This window comes from Lithobates pipiens, unplaced genomic scaffold (assembly GCF_037356315.1).
Source record: "Lithobates pipiens isolate NorthernLeopardFrog02 unplaced genomic scaffold, aLitPip1_a1.2 Scaffold_13, whole genome shotgun sequence".
NCBI lineage: Eukaryota > Metazoa > Chordata > Amphibia > Anura > Ranidae > Lithobates > Lithobates pipiens.
In genome coordinates this window covers 320,893,543-320,906,764 of record NW_027507718.1, presented here as the reverse complement: position 1 = coordinate 320,906,764, position 13,222 = coordinate 320,893,543, and positions in this window count along the sequence as shown.

The following is a 13,222-nucleotide window of genomic DNA, read 5'->3' as shown; positions in this document are numbered from 1 at the left end:
TTTCTGACTGCCTATCACATTTCGGTAGTTGCTAAAGTGCCAGGGCAGTACAAACCCCCCCAAATTACCTCTTTTTGGAAAGTAGACACCCCAAGTAATTTGCTGAGAGTCATGTTGAGCCCATGGAAGGCTTTATTTTTGTCACAAGTTTTTAAAAATGACAAAAAAATTATATATATATATATATATATATATATATATATATATATATATATATATATATATATATATATGTATATATATATATATATGTATATATATATATATATATATATATATATATATATATATATAATTTTAGTGAGATGTTTCTCAAACATGCCATGGGTATATGTGGGATTATACTCCAAAACACATTCTGCTACTGCTACTGAGTACTAGGATACCACATGTATGAGACTTTTTGGGAGATTAGCTGCAACAGGGGCTGAAAAACCAATAACCACCTTCAGGCTTTCAAAGGGCATAATACCCTCATTTCACTTCCTGACAACCTATCACAGTTTCAGAGGCCCTGAAATGCCAGGATAACACCCCCCCCCCCCCCCAATTGCCCCTTTCTTGGAAAGTAGACCTTAACTACTTGCTGAAAGGCATGTTGAGTCCAAGAAAGATTTTATTTTTTGCCACAAGTTTTGGAAAAAAAAAAAAAAATGTTCTAATTGCCATTTTGATTAGATATTTCTCACACATGCCATGGGAAATACACCACAAAACCCATTCATGTGAGAGACTTTTTGGCAGCCTAAAAAGTGTACAGCAGCCCAAACTACAATTCAGGCTTTCAAAGGGCATAATTTCCTCATGCCACTTCCTCACTACCGATTAAGGTTTTGAAGGCCCTGAATTGACAGGATAGTATAAACACCACTCAAAATGACCCTCTTTTTTGAAATTAGACAATAAAAGCTATTTTCTAAGATATATGGCGAGTATTTTTCAGATGAAGAAATAAAACAAAAATGTGTTTTTTTCTAGTTTCAAACCCCTGTGACCAGGGCTGGACTTACCATTGGGCTTGACTGGGCTCAAGCCCATGGGCCCCGCCAAGATACATAGCCGAGTGTACTCAGGTCGGCTCCACTCACAGTCACGCCCAGTCCCGCCCTATGATGGACATAACACAGAGGGCGTGACTGTGAGCCAAGCCGAGTACACTCGGCTACTCTCGGCTCAGGTTGGGACTGCAAGAGGACCTGGGAGCCGCGAGAGGACCCGAGAGCCACCAAGAGGACCCGAGAGCCACCGAGATACACAGGACTCTGTATCTCGGCAGCGCCATTTTTAAACTTCAAGACTGCAATGACAAGGCTGCAAATGACAAGATTGCAAATGACACTGGGGCAAGGCTGCAAATGACAAGGCTACACATGACACTGACAAGGCTGCAGATGGATGGGCAAGGCTGCAGATGGACACTGATAAGGCTGCATTGATGGGCATTTAAATGCAAGTTTTTTCATTAAACTTCCTTCCTAAAAGTTGTTTTCCTTAAAATTCCCTCTTAAACTTGGGGTGCGTGTTATACGCCAGTGTGTGTTATACGCCGATAAATACGGTAATGTATAGAAGGTAGGGCCCGAAAGTAACTCAAGCCCTAATTAACCTGTTTAACCTTCTGTTTAAAGCAGGGGTTTTTCAGTTAGCAGCTTTCACATACATTTGCAAATGTGTGCCAACTAAACCCCTGCTTTTAACAGACGGTTAGACAGGTTAATTTGGTTGGTCAGCAGACTGGTTGGTGAGTTATGAGCTATGGAATTGTTTTTGTCTTACATTCACTCAGAACAGGCTTTGCCGTGGTCGACCAAAGAAGTTAAATGCACATACTCAGCGTCATATCCAGAGGTAGTCTTTGAGAAATAGACGTATGAGTGCTGACAGCATTGGTGCAGAGGTTGAAGGGTTGGGGGGTCAGCCTGTCAGTGCTCAGACCATACACCGCACACTTCATCAAATTGGTCTGCATGTCATCCCAGAAGGAAGCCTCTTCTAAAAATGATGCAAAAGAAAGCCTGAAAACAGTTTGCTGTAGACAAGCAGACTAAGGACATGGATTACTGGAACCATGTCCTGTGGTCTGATGAGAACAAGACAATCTTATTTGGTTCAGATGGTGTCAAGAGTGTGTCGAGGCAACCAGGTGAGGAGTACAAAAACATGTGTGTCTTGCCTACAGTCAAGCATGGTGGTGGGAGTGTCATGGTCTGGGGCTGTATGAGTGCTGCTGGCACCGGGGAGCTACAGTTCATTGAGGAAACCATGATTGCCAACATGTACTGTGACATACTGAAGCAGAGCATGATCCCCTCCCTTTGGAGACTGGGGCACAGGGCAGTATTCTAACATGATAATGACCCCAAACACACCTCCAAGACAACCACTGCCTTGCTACAGAAGCTGAAGGTAAAGGTTATGGACTGGCCAAGCATGTCTCCAGACCTAAACCCTATCGAGCATCTGTAGGGTATCCTCAAATGGAAGGTGGAGGAGCGCAAGGTCTCTAACCTCCACCAGCTCTGCGATGTCATCATGGAGGAAGAGGACTCCAGTGGAAACCTGTGAAGCTCTGGTGAACTCCAGAACTCCATGAGTTAAGGCAGTGCTGGAAAATAATGGTGGCCACAAAAAATATTGACACTTTGAGCCCAATTTGAGGTTTTCCACTTAGGTGCATACTCACTTTTGTTGCAAGCAGTTTAGACATTAATGGCTGTGTGCTGAGTTATTTTGAGGGGACATCAAATTGACACTGTTATACAAGTTGTATTCTCACTACTTTACATTGTAGCAAAGTGTAACTTCTTGAGTGTTGTCACATGAAAAGATATAATAAAATATTTACAAAAATGTGAGGAGTGTACTCACTTTTGTGAGATACTGTACATTCATTTTTTTAACTGCTGCTGTCAGAATAAACTGATCAGTGTTGCAGCTGATTGGCGTTCCTGCAAAACAAACAACAACAGTTAACAATAAGGCCTCATGTACACCGCTGGTGCTAAACTGCCGTTTAGGAGCAGTTGGGCATTTTTTTCAACTGCTCCTGAACTCTCCTCTATGTTACCTTATAAGTACATGTACACAGGATCATTTATAGTCATTTCTAGGCAGTTGAGTTTACACGCCTTTTTTGGAAAGCAAAAAAATGAGTTCAGATGCTGGGTTTAGAGGCATTTCAAGCGCCAAACACTTCTAAAAGTGGCTAAATGTGGTAATGTGCATTTAGCTGTGTTTCATTTATAGGCGTTTTTAATTTTTGGCTATTTTGAAAAAAAAAATGTTTTTTTTTTCATATGCTTCTAAACGCAAACGCAGGAAAATGCGGCAAAACACCGCTAAACGCGGCATGTGAACACGGCAAAACATTTTAAACATGGGTTACAATCTGTCAAGTTAAATCGTTCAGGAGGAGTTGTAAAAACATCCCTTGTACATTAAGCCTTAACACACAGTAATGATATAGCATTAACTCAACAATACAACTTATTTATTTACTGAAATCTATGCCAAAAAAAGTGGAAAAAATATATGCTGAAACATAGGAGTGAACTGCCCAGTGACCACCCCAAGTCCCTCATGCTTGGGCATATATGTTCTTTTTTAACTTAGGGAAGAGAAATCTCCTCCTGCATAATTGCAGGCACTGGTGTATGTATTCTGAGAGCAACACCCTATCAGAATAAACAGATTGGTGCTGAGCTGATTGGCATTCCTGCAAAGCAAACAACAATGGTTATCAATAACACACAGTAAAAAAATAACATTAGATCAATAAAACAACAACTTTATTTCACTTTTTACTTTTTTCTTTGCTTTGATTCATGTATCCCACGCAGTGCACCCCCCATGTCATTTATTTGAAATTCTTTGCCTATTAGTCTTGCAAATGACCATTGTCAGGAAATGCTCTACAGAAGGAATCCAGCTGCTAGTGCACGTTTGCGAGTGCCGGTGCATGTATGAGAGTCTTGGCACCAGATGAGCTATTTAAACAGGGTTTGTAAACAGAGCCAGTGCTATCTGATCTGCAGCTTTCCCGTGAAACCTGCTACCTGTAACCTGCTTTAGAGATCTGTCCCTGTGTTTGACCCGGGTTGCCTTTGACTTTTCCTGCCTTCTGCCTGCACCCGACCCCAGCTTGTCCTTGACTTTGATCCTGCCTGCTCCTTTGGTTACCATGTTGTCTGCCTGTTACCAACCTGGCCTGTACTCCGACCTGCCTTGTCCTCTGCACTTGTCTCCACAGCCCTCAGGGCTGATCCGGTGTGGGCTGCCACTGGTATCCAGGTGTGTGGTGTCCTGATCCAGATCCAAGACTGCCTGTCTCTCATCTCACTGGTCCTCATCCCTGTGGCATCAGGAATTCTGGAGCAGCTCCTCTCACAACCAACCTGCCAGGCACTGAACTCTCAGATCCCCTGTCTGCTCTATCAGGGGCCACAAGTCAGATGCCTAAGGAAGACCTTCCTCCGCATTATCGGGCTCATCCACAAGGTACGTGGGAACGTAACACCATTACTGTTTTTTAACATTCGGCTCCCATTAATTTCAATGAGGTTTGGATTCTACAATGTTCAAAACCAGGTAGGTTTCCTATTCCTGACTTCCATGAGAGATGTCTTGGCATGCATTCATTTTTCCATTAGAAAGAACAACTTTTTAGATGCAGTCAGGAAATCTCATTCACTCTCTGAGAGCTTTACAGGCAATGCCTCATATGCTGACTTGCCTCAGCAAACACTCCAACTACGGAAACAATTAGTCACTGAGACAAATCCCTCCTCAAAAATATAATCCCTTAATGTTGAGCTTATCCTTTTTAACTCATTGTGATGCAAAAATGCACATCATTAAAGTGGTAAAAGAGTGCCTCTCTTATGCCGTGTACACACGATTGGAATTCTCGTCGGAAAAAGCTCTGATGGTTTTCCCGACGGAATTCCGACAGAATTCGTCTCAAGCTGTCTTGCCTACACATGGTCACATCAAATTCCAATCGCTTATAACGTGGTGATGTACAACACCTACGACGGGACTAGAAAAAGGAAGTTCAATAGCCAGTAGCCAATAGCTTCTGGCTCATAGTTGAATCCAAGCATGATTTTTGGCGTGTCGGAATTGCATACACACGATCGGAATTACCGATAGAAAGTTTTTCCGTCTGGATAATTGAGAACATGCTATCAATTTTTGTCTGGCAGAAATACAGACAGCTAAATTCCGATGGAGCATACACACAGTCGCTGGTCGGTTTTCTGGCCCGAATTCCGATCGTGTGTACGCGGCATTAGTGTACCTCAATTCCTGGCACCACAAAGCTGCAGAGAAGGGAATCCCGTAAATCGGAAAAATCGCCCCCCAAACCTATGAAAAAGGACTTGGATCCCCTCTGCCAGCTACTCACTGATACAACAAGATATTCTTCACCAGCAATTGAACCAAACTGATATACTTTACCTTCATTAAAAAAAGTTACATGGTACAAAGTCCTGGTTTTGTGTTCATTCTTGTGTGTTGAATTTTTCTCTCTCTTTATTCTCAGGAGATGAACTCTCTACATCCCTTCTGCTGGTTTTATTCGGGCCTACCGTTACCTCTTCTGTGCGCCTCTTCATCTTAGGGGGGTCACATGGAAAGTAACCCAAATGAAGATATATCAGACACGTGGTCCTTTCTGAAGATTTATTTAGGGGTAACATCAAAGAAACACACAAGATGTAGTCCTTTAATAGAGGGTTAGAGGATAAGGGGAGTTCAGTCCCCTGATAATTGCGGGTTAGAGGTATCAATCAGATCCAGAAGACAAACAGCTCCACAGACTGGATCCAGCAGTCACCGGATAGGCCCCTCTCACTTGACCTATCAGCCGATGATATGCCAAACAAAGTCTCTGCCACAGACTTGTTAATGAAACTTAGTGGTTCTTGAGAGTAGATGCACAACAAAGTCTCTGCCATAGACTTGTTAATTGAACTTAGAGATTCTTGAGAGTTTTTAGAAAGAACTACCATACAGTACCAGATTCTTTCAGCCGACCCGGCGATACTGTAAGGCGATACTGCGATACTGTAAGGATATTGATCTGGGATGCGTCCTCAAACTGAGTTTCCAGGCTCCTCCAGAGTCACCAGCCTTCCGCTCGGTCCTCCACTGGAAAAGCCCTCCCCTGGATTCTTCAGCTTTCCTCGGCTTCTCCCCACAGTGGCAAAGCCTAGGGCCAGCAGGCCCCGAGGCGAAGGACCATGCGTCACAGACCCCAGGCCAGGAGGGCCCTGGGGTTAGGATCACGGACCCAGAAAGCAAAAATGAACCCAGAAAAATGGCGTCAGTACCTTAAATACCCTCTCCCAGAATGCACAGCAGGGAAACCACACCCACTGAACCATTTCTGAGCAAGAGGCGGTATTCAATAAATCCAGCCTGCTGCTGTTCCACATGCACTGACATTGACACTGACACCTACGTTCAAGTGGGAATCAGTACAACCCAACTGGACTGGTACAAAAAACAGAACTTTATAGAAATTAATCTGATGCAAACTACAGCTTCAGATAATAAAATAAAAAAACAACAGCGTCTACTCATCAGGAGCAGGGCGCTACACTGGCTTAGTATGCTGCATCACCTTTTCCTTCTACTGGTCATGTGAGTGAGTTACAGTATATTATTAATCTCTATATTAACACTTTGAGGCAACCTTAAATAGGGGCTTTTATGTGTACAAAACCTATGCTGCACTACAGCACCCTTGAACATCCATAATTTCTTTAATTGTATAACATAGGGTTTAACTGTACATCTATTAATGTTAAAGGACTTACTAGTCCTTACAAATGATACACACTGTGGAAATAAGCCAAACCTACTTTTGTTACATATTGTACACTGAAAAACCTATTTTAATATCCACTGCACATTGAAATTGCATATCCTTTTGCCTGCATCAACTTAAACAAAAAAAAATGGTCACCATAGAGAACACAATGCTGTAATCCTATTCACTGACTTGGGCACAGCAGGCAAATACATTATCCTAATCTGCAATATCGATAATGCCATCTACACTTTGGTAAATAACTATGTTCCCAAATGCAGACAAATCGGTGTTTTAAAGAATGTGCTACTCCAACATTTTATATTCTTGATATGTGCCTGTTGTACCATGTACTCGCTTCCTTTGTGTGAAATACCTGGTGTTCCTGCCAGACCCCTGCTGTCCTATTTCAAACTGTCCATGCTAGTAATAGAATCCCTTCCATCTGAGCATGGTCAGTTTTATAGCTGTGCTGGGGGCACAGCCTGCCTGTCCTCAAAATATAAGACTTATGCTGACATGCTCCCTGCACAGCCATTCACTGGGAAGATCGGTGTACTACTCTCCACATCTAGCTCTCTAAGCCCCGTATGCAGCTGACAACAGAGATTATGTGATCAATTTTAAAAAAGATAAAAAAAAGGTATCTATATATTTATGTATATACACATATGTTTTTTATTGCATTTCTATTTTTAACTGAGTTGTTTTACAAGGTAAGTGTTCACATATACCTTAAACAAGCTCTGAAAAAGAGAGCAAAACGGTGACTGGGACATTTACTTATGTGTGTTGTTTCCAATTCCCAATGGATTGGTTGCCAACAATTGATTGGCTACGATTAAGGCTACTTGCTAAAATGTTTAAGCCCTGTATTATTTTTTACCACACTTGGATTAATCAATTCATTCATTTCGGAAGATTAGCTGCCAGCTTTCTTTTATCTACATGAGTGCCAACACCTCAATCTCAAAAAGAAACCTAGCATGACACTTAACTAATTTCTCTACAAGACAGATATAGGGAGACATAGGGAGATGTCAAGACTCCATGGAAAGAGATTACACTTTTTTCAACAATACCCATACTCAAATGCCGCCTAGTGACACAGTCGGCACCATCTAAACAACAACCCGAGCAAGTCTCATCTATCTTGCAGGAAAAGGAACAGAAAATCACTGAAATTGAAATTGATATCAGTGATTAATTGTCTTTAACAGAAGAATATGAATTGTTTACAACCTCTGTCAGAATTCCTTCAAGATCTTATGAGGGCAGGCCAGCTGGACACTTGTCTTATATAAGGTGCATACAAGACCACAGCCTGAACCACTATCATGAAAAGAGATACAAAAGCTACCAGTTTGTGAGAAGCAAACGTAGATTAAAGATGCAGACGAAGAGATGACACCTCTCAACCAGCTCCCAGCTTTGAACTCAATAATGCAAAGGTGGAAGAATACCAATGGAAACAGCTTACTTAAAGTGGTTGTAAACTCTCCCCCACAACTTTGTCCCATGTAAATCATTATAAAAAAAACCCTAATGAACACTGCTTTTAGATATCTCCTTACTTGCTTAGTATTGTTGTAATCCTTTTTGTTCTGTAGAATGACGTCACTGAGCATGCCCATATCTCCCCTGATCTATGGCATACTCTCTATGTGCTTGTCTATCTGTTATTAGGACTTCCTACGGCACAAAACACTGAACTTCGAGGAGGCTGCGTAATCACTCAGAGCTTCCTCCTACACCTCATGTGACCATGTGACATCACATGCAGTGTAAATCTGGCCATTAATGCAGTCTTATCAGCTGAAGCTGATAAGACTGACACGGGCAAACATTAGACAATCGGCACAAGTAAATACTATGGAATAAAACAAGTCAGCTATGAACAGGGAAGCAGGGTTAACATAGAAACAATGGATTGAAAAGGAGGCTTGGTTAACAATACAGGAAGTGCTTCATGTAAGAGCGGAAATACACTCCACTGTGGACTCAGAAAACAATACTTAAGATGGCGCTGCCTAACCTCTGGAAACACGTTTTTTAAAGTTTCTTTAAACAGTAAGTAATATACAATTTGGGCTGGATTACAGGGGCTATAGTTTGATAATTACTTATTATAATGGACTAAATGAAAAGAAGCATCGGAGTGGGAGAGTTAAAATCCTCTTTAAAGTTGCAAGAAGAAAAAAATATTTTTTCATCCTACAACAGACAGTACAGACAGTAGGAGCACTTTTATGAAATGCAACCACTATCAAAGCCAAGATCTGAAGAACTCCAAAAGAAGATGGGACCTAAAATGTGGTTGAAGTAATTTTTGAGTGATGGAGGGGTTAACATGCTGTTTATACAGACATAGGTACAACAGCCATTTTTATATAATGTATTGTTCTTCCTAGTGGAATGACATGGTTTTCACGTAATTTTCTGTCCTGTTTTCCAAAAAAACAAGCAGGGCTCAACTATTTGTCCTGCAGCATCTTGACTGGTAAGAGTCATAGCTGTAGCAGTTTTTACAATGTTTTTAACAATGCACTTGTGACTTGTATTATATGAAACCCTCTTGGCTTATCTGTATCCATGCTTTGCTATTTCTTTAAACTTTTCATCAAGTATCATTTCAGACTGTTATGGGGCCAGGTACCGACAATGTATGACATTGTATGTTTGTTTACTTGTACAGACACTTCACTTGGGATCAGCATGTCGAGTCTGATTTATCCTCACATATGTGCCTTGTCCTGTGGCTTTCTCCTGGCATAAATGTAAGTAGCATAAAGCTTAACAGCACTCTACCCACTGGTGGTGCGTACAAAGGGCTTCATATAAAGCTCCATTATTAGACCATTGGCCTGTAGCATCTTGCCATTTTGCATTGCATTTAGAAAAACTGCATCAGGGCAAACTAATGGGAAAGGTGTCAGCGTGTATACCATACATTATAGCTTGCCGGCCGAAAGATATTCACTTCAAAGATCCACTGGGTTGTAGGGAAATTCAGCAATGGAGATGTCTCTTACAAAGGACATACAGACATTTAGGAGTTAGAAAAAATACCATGTTTTGCTAAATCTCTCAGCATGTGAATTAATGTAATGCAGCATGAAGCTGAAATATAAAAATTATTACTACAGTAAATGGCTTCACTCAACATTCTGATGTAACAGATTTTACTTAGAGGATTTTGTAAGTTTTCATTATTTGATATGATCAGGAATTAAAAAAAAGAAAAAAAAACTTAATCAAATGAATATGAATGATTATTAATTTTTTTTAGTCTTCTTTGGAGCCAGTGGGTAGGCTCCTTTGTCATGTTTTCTTGTATCTCATTTGTAGAAAAAAAACATTGTTTACAGATCATAGTAGCTTAAGCTGAATTTCCTCCTTCTTCATTAAGAGGTTTATTAAGAGACGGTGGCCTAAAAACATTACTACTGTGGTGCCATCCCTGAGAAAACCCATATGTATGTAATGTATTAAATATATATATATATATATATATATATATATATACACACACACACATATACTATATTGTCAGAAGTGCTGGGACACCTGCTCTTACACCCAAATGAACTTTAATGCCATCCCAGTCTTAGTCCGTAGGGTTCAATATTGAGTTGGTTTACCCTTTCCAGCTATAACAGCTTCAACTCTTCTGGGAAGGCTGTCCACAAGGTTTAGGAGTGTGTCTATGGGAATGTTTGACCATTCTTCTAGAAGCACATTTGTGAGGTCAGGCACTGATGTTGGATGGGAAAGCCTGGCTCACAGTCTCTGCTGTAATTCATCCCAAATGTGTTCTATCGGGTTAAGGTCAGGATTCTGTGTAGGCCAGTGCAATCTTGCTCATCCATGTCTTTATGGACCTTGCTTTGTGCACTGGTGTGCATTCATGTTGGAATAGGAAGGGGACATCCCCAAACTATTCTCACAAAGTTGAGAGCATGAAAATGACCAAAATGTGTTGATATGCTGACGCCTTAAGAATTACCTTCACTGGTACTTAGGGGCCAAGCCAACCCAAGAAAAAGAAAAACTCCACACCATATTCCCACCTCCACCAAATGATTTGGACCAGTGCACAGAGCAAGGTCCATAAAGATATGAACATATGTATATGTATATATATATATATATATATATATATATATATATATATATATATATATATATATATATATATATATATATACACACACACACACACACACACTAAAAGTTTTAGGCAGGTGTTAAAAAATACTGTAAATTGAAAATGTTTTCAGAAATAAAAGTGTTAATAGTTTATTTTTATCAATTATCAATCCAAATCAAATCGATATTTGGTGTGACCACCCTTTGACTTCAAAACAGCATCAATTCTTTAAGGTACATGTACACACAGTTTTTGAAGCACTTGGCAAGTAGGTTGTTTCTAACATCTTGGAGAAGCAACCACAGATCTTCTGTGGGATGTACCTTAGATCCTTCTGTCTCTTCATGTAATTCCAGGCAGACTCAATGATGTTGAGATCTGGGCTCTGCAGGCGCCAAACCATCACTTTCAAGACTCCTTGTTTCTTATGCTGAAGATAGTTCTTAATGATATTAGCTGTATGTTTGGAGTCGTTGTCCTGCAGCAAAAAAAAATGGGGCCAATCACATGCCTCCCTGATGGTATTGCATGATGGATAAGTATCTGTCTGTATTTATCAGCATCAAGGACACCACTGATCCTGACCAAATCTCCAACTCCATTTGCAGAGAAATGCAGCCCCAAACTTTCAAAGAACCTCTATCATGCTTCATTGTTGCCTGCAGACACTTATTATTGTACAGCTCTCCAGCCCTTCAGAGAACAAACTGCCTCCTGCTACAGCCAAATATTTCAATTTCATATTTTACTCATCAGTCCAGAGCACCTGCTGCTCAGTATCCCAGTTTTTATGTTTTCACGCATAGTTGAGTCACCTATCCTTTTTTCCATGTCAGAGGTATGGCTTTTTGGCTGTAATTCTTCCATGAAGACCACTTCTGGCTAGACATTTGCCAGTTCTCTCCTGATGGCAGTTATGGACATCTTCTGATGTCAAAGGGAAGTAAGCATGATGTGTCTTTCATCTGCTGCATTGCGTTTCCTTGGCCGAACACTGCATCTATGGTTCTCAATGTTGCCCATTTCTCTGTGCTTTTTCAAAAGAGCTTGAACAGCATTGCTTAGTCTCAATATGGAGGGATTCCACCCTCATATGAGATATGCCACCTTAAAGTGGTTGTATACTAATTTTTGGTACTTTTACCTACAGGAAAGCCTATAATAAGGCTTACCTGTAGGTAAAAAAAATATCTCCTAAACCTGTACGGTTTAGGAGATATTCCCCTCGGTATGCGCCGCTGACTGCAGTGCCGCATGCGCACAAGGGGATTCTCGGCCTGAAAATCCCGCAGTGTCCGGCCGGCCGGAATGAAATCTCCCGTGCGCATGCGCGGGAGTGACGATATTGCGGCTCCGGCCACTCACAGCGCCGGAGCCGCGATACCCGGAAGAAACGCCGAGGGAGCATGTCGGCTCCCTCGGCGTGGATCGGGCCAGATGTCGGGGCCTCGTTCTAAGGTAAGTATTTCATAATGAGCTAGTATGCGGTGCATACTAGCTCATTATGCCTTTTGCTTTGCAGGTGTAAAAAAAAAAAAATAGCGGGTTTACTACCGCTTTAACTATAATATCATTAGCCTGAGGTCTGCTCGTGAGAAACTGGAAACTCCAAATGTTCCAAACATACCTGAGGTCAAAAACCACATTGGTGTTGTCCATTGCTTTGAACAAATGATGGAATACAAAATAGGTACTCACATCCAATTTCATGATAGATGGTCAATATGGCAGAAATTTAGGACAGGGGCCTAATATAATCCTGTGTACTTTTTAGATAAGGTCCTAGTACTTACTGTGCACTTAACGGTTCGTCCTTCTCTTTTCATTTCTCTCCCTGTTGTTATCATGTATGTTTAATAGCAAAACTGTTACAAGATATACTGTATACACCCCTAGGGAATTACATCTGACAATTCTGTATTGGATTTGATGCATTGCTCCTGAACCTTCATGTTTATATTCAATTGCTCTAATTTCATCTCTATTGGGAGAACAAACCTTGGTTCTCTATGGTGTATACTGTCTTGTTCTCAATGTATACTGTTAGATCTTAATAAAAATCTATTGAATTAAAAGAGTTTGAACAGCACATCTTGAAACCCCAGTCTGCTTTGAAATCTTTGCATGGGAGAGTCCTTGCTGATGCAGTATAACTACCTTGTGTCTTGTTGCTGTTCTCGGTCTTTGCATGGTATATGACCTGTAACATGAAACTGCCTTCCACGACCTCACCTTAGTAGCAGAGTTTGGCTGTT